Genomic DNA, 8321 nt, shown 5'->3' on the forward strand with positions numbered 1-8321 from the left:
CTCAAGCACGACGTTAAACCCAATTTCATCTCACCTCACAATGTGTGAAGCTCATTTCTGGTGTCTGACGTCTTGATATTGCTGGAGTATTTCTAAAAGCGGCGTAAAACCATACTCACTCACCCACTCTCGCATCGGTAATAACGGTGAAGTCAGTGATAATAACTGGCCTGACAGCAACAAGTCACCTAGCTTCCAAATAGGTTTAGGGTGGATATCAAAGATACCGCATTCAACTATTGCCGTTGGGAGCGAACGCTTATAGCCACTTGGCCTCACTTACATCAGACAGTAACAAGCAAACGGTATTTGTTACGGCCCAGTGTAATGATGTGGTTGGTTCGTTTGTTGTTTAACGCCGCACTCAGCAATATTCTAGCTAAATGGCGTCGGTCTGTAAATAATCTCCGACCGGAGAGGGGAAGGTCGCGGGTTCGATCCCCGGCCGCGTCATACCAAAAGACGTTAAACTATGGTTCTTGTTGGTCCCTGCCTGGCGCTCGGCATTAATGGGTACAACAAGGACTGGTCGGCTCGGAGTCAGTATAATGTGTCTGAGTGGGGTATTCATGCTTCACTGCGGCATGGTATCTCAGCGGGCTAGCACTATAAAACCAGCTGATGTCTGGGCTAGTACAAGCAGCCGCACGTCGTCATATGAGCGAAATATTCTTAAGTACTATGTTAAAACCCATTTCACCTCACCTCATCTCATCTGTATATAATCGAGTCTGGACCAGACAATCCAAGGATCCTCAACATGAGCATCGATGTACGCAATTGGGACAGGGTGACATGTGTCAACCAGGTCAGCGGGCCTTTAGTCGCCTCTTACGACAAGCATGGGTTACTTAAGACCAATTCTAACCCGGATCTTCACGGGACCCCAGTGTACCAGTGAACTTGAACTAAATGTCAACAGAGGTGTGTAATACAATTACAACGTCCCTCCCCTCTTGTTCTCAACTCAAGCAACCGCCTCCGTGGTGTAGTGGTTAGAGCGTCCGCCCGGAGAGCGGAAGGTCGCGGGTTCGACCCCCGACCGCGTCATACCAAAAGACGTTAAAATATGTTACTTGTTGGTCCCTGCCTGGCGCTCGGCATGTATGGGTACACCAAGAAATGGTCGGCTCTGGGTCAGTATAATGTGTCTGAGTGGGGTATTCATGCTTCACTGAGGCATGGCATCTCAGTGGGCTAGCACTATAAAACCAGCTTCAGTCTGGGCTAGTTCAAGAAGCCGCACATACATATACACACGCATGCACGTCGTCATAGGAGTGAAATATTCTCAAGCACGACGTTAAACCCAATTTCACCTCACCTCTCAACTCAAGCATACCTTCTGAGAATCTGCAAGCAATCAAAATCGTCCAGTGCCAACATCTTCCTTCTGTGGACTGCCACTTTGCCTCTGATCCTTTAGTATTCACACAATCACACGCTTCCATGAACTTGGTTCCAAATATATTGATGCGGACGTAAAAGGTGAGAAATGCTTGCGCAATTCTTGTATACTGTACCAGCATACAGACTAAATACCACGGGTGTCTAAGAACGGTTCAAACTAATATTTGGTAGATTATTGTGGTACATGCATCGATGCAGAACTCGAACCTAAAAGTCATGTATGTCAAAGTGAATTGGGTAGTTGTATTTGTGTGCTGTTTAATACACACGGGAATATTCCACCTACATGTATTCCACTCCGTAAATAGTCAGACGTTTCCCGTGATTGACACCATGAGCATGGATCCACGCCACATGCAGTGTAAAAACCAAACTGAACATGGATTGGTAACCAAGCCGTAATGTCTTATTTGAATACCTCTCGATTACATTTATACATATACAACAAGTAGTAAATAATATACACCATGATAGGAGAACAGGCAACCTGCGTATAGAACGTCATTAATCATTTATCAAAGCTATACGAATTCATTATAAAGGTATGGATAGATTTTAGTGTCAAAGAATTTATAAGTCTACTTTTGTTTGGATTTCTATTTGAGACAGAATTTACTTAATCTGTTTCTTAATCTATGGCCATTTAGCTATGATACTCTTTCAGATAGTAGATCAGTACATTTGCTCCAATGATTTTCTGGATAATCTATATTAAAACAACGAAGACAATGTACCAATGGACGAACCTTTTTGACTAATTCACCAATATGGGAGTTCCATTTACAATCTGATTGTTAGGTTACCCAATGTGTTTATGGTAGCTAACTTCAGTAATGTCTACTCCTTGCATTTTAAGCCAAGGAATTGGAACTTGATTACCGGTATTTCTGCCAGTGAATAAAACAGAATCAGTCCTACCAGGATTAAAACTAACCTGCCATGTTTCAGCCCAGCGAGAGATCCTGTTTAAGTCATCATTTAAGGAAGTGGCAGTAAAAACATGGTTATCAACAATAACATATACCGAAGTATCATCGGCAGAAAGACGGATGTTACTGTTGAAACCCTCAAAGATATCATTTATGTAAACTAAACACAGTAATGGCCAAAGGAAGAACCCTTGTGGTACTCCAGCAGTGACGCTCGGTAGATCTGGATTGCAATAGTCTATAGTTACTCTCTGTAATCTATTATCAAGATAACTGGAAAACCAATCAAGTAACGTACCCATAATACCATAAGCTTCTAATTTCACCATGCCAAACTATGCCTTTAAGCCAAACCTTGTCAAATGCCTTGCTTATGTCACAGAAAACTGCCCTGATTTCTTTATCATTGTCTAGTGCACATAATATAAAATCATGTATTAACCATGGCAACGCGCCTGACCATCAGTCCATGTCAGTCGCCTCTTAAAACAAGCACATATTGCTGAAGGCAAGTTTTACACATATTTGTATAGATGGACTACAGACACAAAGGAGAATGTGAAACTCACACTAGTTCAAAATCGACTATTTATTTCAACCGATAAACAGCCCACCCCCACCCCAACCCCAACCCCCACCCACCCCACCATGAATTGTTTGCTCAGTTCACATTTTGAATGACATGCATACATGTGACGCCAGAAAACCTGTCCAGGGAACATGTGAACTTTTTCATTGTGACCTGTCGTGACTCTCAAATCGTTTGTGTTACTTTGTACTTCGTACATACATTTACAGGCACGTCTTGTTTAACCTGGCGATGGCATGTCTCGCTGTTGTTTACTTGCTGCTGACATTTCTTTAGTGTGTTTTTGTTTGGATGTAATAAACGTACATTATACTTATGTGAGGACAAGAAGACATTGTTCGTGACTGAACCCGTTAAACAATCACTCAGAATAGATTATTGCCACACAGTGAAATTTGAACTATCTATTGAACAACGGACGTCGGGGCAATGCTTGCATTGTGACTGACTTTATATCGGGGTTAAGTGTTTTTTGTCTATATGTGTGTTAATGTTTTAACAATGTGTATGGCATACTGGTACATATTTTGTCAAACTACATGTATACTCATCAGCAAAAAAACCGTCAATACGAATTCCAAATTAGATAGGCACTGTAATCAAATCATTACAGAAATGGACATAACAAGCGGATCAAACACAGTTTTTGTGTACAATATCTTGACACTTCAATGAATAACTCAGCGGGGGGTGTCGCGATACGCGAATGTATCGATGCATCGATACATTTTTACTGACGATACGATACGCGATACATGCTTACGTGTATCGATTCCTATTTTAAAACTTTATCGATTCAAATTTTTATGCTATATCCATCTCCTTCAAAGTCTTGATAGTAAAATTATACGAGACGACTCCGATAAATAGATGTAGCTAGCTTTACTTAAAAATAGGTTGGAAACTAACAGCTTTTGTGATTGGCTAGACTATTTTGATGGACCAACCAGCGAGCGCCTACGTTGCCGGTAGGGTAATGCTATGAACAGGCGCGAAAATTATGTATCGCGATACGTATCGTATCGTGACCTTAAAATCGTGATACGTATCGTATCGTGAGATTGGTGTATCGTGACACCCCTAAACTCAGCACAATTCCAAGGCAGTACGTGAACGTTTGCAGTCCATTCAGACTCTTGACTTCAGAAGCTAGTGTGACCACCAAGAGCGGCAATAGCTGCAACACAGCGTCTATGTATAGTATATATTTGCAGAGTGTATGAATATCGCAAGTTTATTTTTATTCTTTGGGTGCATTGCTTTACCACTATTTACGGTACTGGGTATGATAAAATAATGGGGCAACCTTGTGGGTAAAGCCTCCGTTCGGGTTCAATTCCCGACGTGGATATAATGTGTGAAGCCCATTCTTGTGCTCCCCATCGCGACATTGATGGAAATTACTAAAAGCGGCCTAAAACCTTAATCACTCACTCACTGTTATTCGCATTATTATATTCTTTGTTGGTTTAAGGTGAGGCGTTTTTATGAAATAAATATATGCAGCATAATCAAATTACAGTAAATCTATATGGATGGCACAAACCCAAAAGGGAATTCTGTGACGTTGTTAATACACTATGTGTCACACCATAAGATTCGAAAATTAACTATCAGGTGGTAGGACAGATCATGTTTGTCCAAAGGGCCAACCAACGGGATGACGTGATCAAGCTCGTTGACTTGGCTGATGCACGTATTGTATCCCAGTTAGGAAGATCGATGCTAATGTCACTTGATAGCCTGGTCCATTTGCGATTATTTGCAGACCCACGTCAGGGATTAGAGTACAAGAAACAAACAAGGAAACAAACGGGCTGCTTGAATATATTGATATCTGTTGTTTCTTTTATTCAGTTTCTTCAAATTCTTATTATGATTCTGCTTTTGTCAGGACCAAGGATTGAAATAGGTTAAAAGATGTGTTAAATACCAATCCATTTAATGTTTATGTTTTCTGTTAAAGTATTTCGTCACACACACGCTTGTGTTATTTAGTCTGTCAAGAAGAACATACATTCATTCCTATGACTGCTAAATCACCCTCAGCACATGTCAATGTGAAATCGAAATAGCCTGCTTAAATATACTCATTTCAATTTCGAACTGACAAAAACGTCAAAGGATTTCATTTCATTTCTGTCGTTATTCGCAACAGTATTGGTAGCGCGAGTCAAAGCAAATGGCAGTTGTCAGTCGTCCTTGGTGACATTTGTATAAATGTTAGTAAACCCACACACGCACATGTTTAACGGAGTTGAGGGTTCAAGAAACGTATTTGCTGTAGCCTGACTATTGAAAATGAAGTGACATAGAAGGTTGTCCTTGCCCGTGACTATACACAAAGCAGTATATCAATTGCTCACTTGGTCTGAATAGTCAGTTGGGGCTGGATCACGTCACGGCTTAGCGGCGTGAATAAGAATTTGCATTTATAACATAAGTTGAGTGCCATTTCTACGACATCAATCGCTGGATTATACTTCATCTAAAGAAAGTAAACTGTTTCTGTTTGAGAGGCTGAGCATCAAGTGGCTCATAAGCTTTCGGCTCAAATTATAATTAGTCAAGGCTTTTTGCTCCGTCTCTCTAAAGTTTCTCGCCGCTAGTACTGACGGCACAAAGGATTTTTGTTCTTCATTGTTGTACTTCTAAGAAGGATACTTGAATGGGATACGTCTGTCACATCGTTTGATGTCATAATGAGATGGAACACTCTCAACGGTATGAAACACGGTACTGGATATGTATGGCAGCTATAATTAATTTCCATTGTCAGGAGGAATAAGGTAAATATCGCGGACAAAGACACCGTGGTTGCTGCGTCGGATTCATGTAACGTCAGACGTCATATTGGAATGACATTCATTTGTTGCCTGTGATTTTGTCACCTATATACTGAGCACATCGTGTATCGAATTGCCAGATACAATGTTGAAACCGAAACAGAACCAGTGTTGCTTTGAGACATCGCGTTTGGAAAGACTTGAACGTCGGTTTCTGTCTCCAAGGCTACGTCAACGAAAGCTTAACATTTCACGTCTCTTAGACAAAAATGTCATGTCATCAGATGAAGGAGATTGGGATGAAGAGACGGATGAAGGGGGATTTACCTGGGACTTGATTCGGCCGCCGGTCTTGGGAAGAACCATTAAGGTAAACCTGGATCATGGAAAACCTGTTTTAATTTTCAAAGCGGTCACTCACTCATGATTGTCAGTATCCGGGTAGGTGGAATCTCCTTCATTTTAACGGTTTATTACAAACTAGTTTCACTCGTGAACGAAATTTTACGCAAGAACATGGCTGACTCTTGAGAAAACTGCCAACAATGATTGTGTTTTTGTTCGAACCTCGTCATACTTCTGCGTTTCTGATAAAGGCTTGACGATAGAATCTATCAATAAAAATGGTTTTGTTGCAATTATTAGCTTTTGTGTTAGTGAGCAATTCATCGGTCTCAAATGAAATCAAACGGACTGTAGGGATAGTCCAGTGGTTATAGCGTTCGCTTGTCACGCCGAAGACCCGGGTTCGATTCCCTACATGGGTACAATGTGTGAAGCCCATTTCAGTGTCTGCCGCCGTGATGTTGTTTGAATATTGCTAAAAGCGGCGTAAAAGCATACTCATACACTCACTCACTCACTCTTGGCGTGACGTCCATCGGTTGTCTGCTGTACATGGACCTGCATATTGCTAGTAAGTAGGTAATGTTCAGTTAAAATGACGATTAGTCCTATAATATTTAGAACGCAATATGTGCATGTACATGGTTAATGGAGCATGGCTATATCTACTTACATTTCAGAAGTTCATGTACAAGAAATATTTTCCGTGCCAATTGAAATGGTTTGCTTCCTTTGAAGGAAAATACTTCCATAGAAGTTCCATAATTCAATACTTAGGACACACGCCCATTCGTTCACATGACTATTGAAGTCACTTCAAGTAAGATTAACCAATAAATGTAATCGGTAATGAATGATTGATGGACGTTTTGGTCTACAGTGTTAATAAAGGGGGCTCTATGACTTCTATTCTTAGCAAACTTCCTCGGTGACTGAATGAGTGAAGTTGATCGCGACGATTATGGTCTCTTTAGCAGACACATACTCTAGTTACAGGTCCAGCATGATAAAAGTCAAGCAGTCTTCAAATATTGAATCACCCTTTTCTATATTGAAATACGTGAAAAGCTGGGGTTAAACCGACCTCAATCGCTGTTCATTAGTTGTTATCAATTGTAAGAATATCAAATATCATAGGGTTTCTTATAGGTTTTTAAAAAAAAATTGGGGTTGTTGTCTGCGAAGCAATTTTTTAATTTTTTTTTATTTATTTATTCTTTTCATTCAAATATCATAGTTATCTGTGACGAAATATGAATGAGACGGCGAACAATTTCTTTCAGGATATTAGAAATGGTTTTCGGCCTTGCGTTGTGCGACTATCCTGATTTGTCTGATCTCGGTGTAATAGTTTAGTTCTATCTTATTGATCTCAGGCAGCGGAATGATTACGCCTCAGTGTAATATTGATTAACACTGCGGTTTCCGCACATAAATAAACCCATCCAGAATAAACACAAACGCAATAAACAGTACGCACAATACGTATGTCGAAGCATAACTAACCATACATGTTCATGAGATACCATATGCGTTTTCAATACATGTGTGCAACTGGACGTTGTAGACCTATTGCATGATGTTGTGTTTCTAATACAAAGCGTCACGCACGCAGATGCTTAGAAACTCTTGCCTGACTTTCATCCATATCAAGCCTTGAAACCAATCCCTAGTCACCTTTTAAACAATCAGTATAGGTTGGATTATTGATTGTCAGAGTCAAGGTAACTGTGTTTGCGTGAGAAGGGTATGTGACAGTATCAGCTTCAGGCAGACAAACGACGAGACAAGGCGGGACGTGTTTACCTTTAGTTAATGCACTAGTGCATGTATGAATATATGTATCCAACACCCAACACAAACCCTGTCACCACGGGCTTTGTGACTGCCGTTCCCTGTCAGGCCGTTTTTCAGTAATGATGTTATTCCTATTATTGATCACGCACCTTTCATATGTACCCCTAGTCAATTTCCTCCTCGTGGACCCTTTTGTTTCCGGTCAGGATGACGCTATTCGTGAGAGTCAATTACTGTGGGTGACATGGCATTGTGTATTCATACTGTATATTCATACTGTGGATTAGTTGGTCAGGCTTTATCAAGTATTTACAGAACGTCGTGATGCAATTGCACTGTTGCTTGGAGCATCAAAACGACTTCGTCCTCTGTATCAGAGATCACCGTTAGCAACCACTTTACAACTCGATATTTACAGGCCCTCATGATGACCAGAATACTGCTGACTGCGTTAGTTATACCCAC

This window comes from Haliotis rubra, unplaced genomic scaffold, assembly GCF_003918875.1.
Source record: "Haliotis rubra isolate DU_JTF1 unplaced genomic scaffold, ASM391887v1 Scf362, whole genome shotgun sequence".
Classification (NCBI taxonomy): domain Eukaryota; kingdom Metazoa; phylum Mollusca; class Gastropoda; order Lepetellida; family Haliotidae; genus Haliotis; species Haliotis rubra.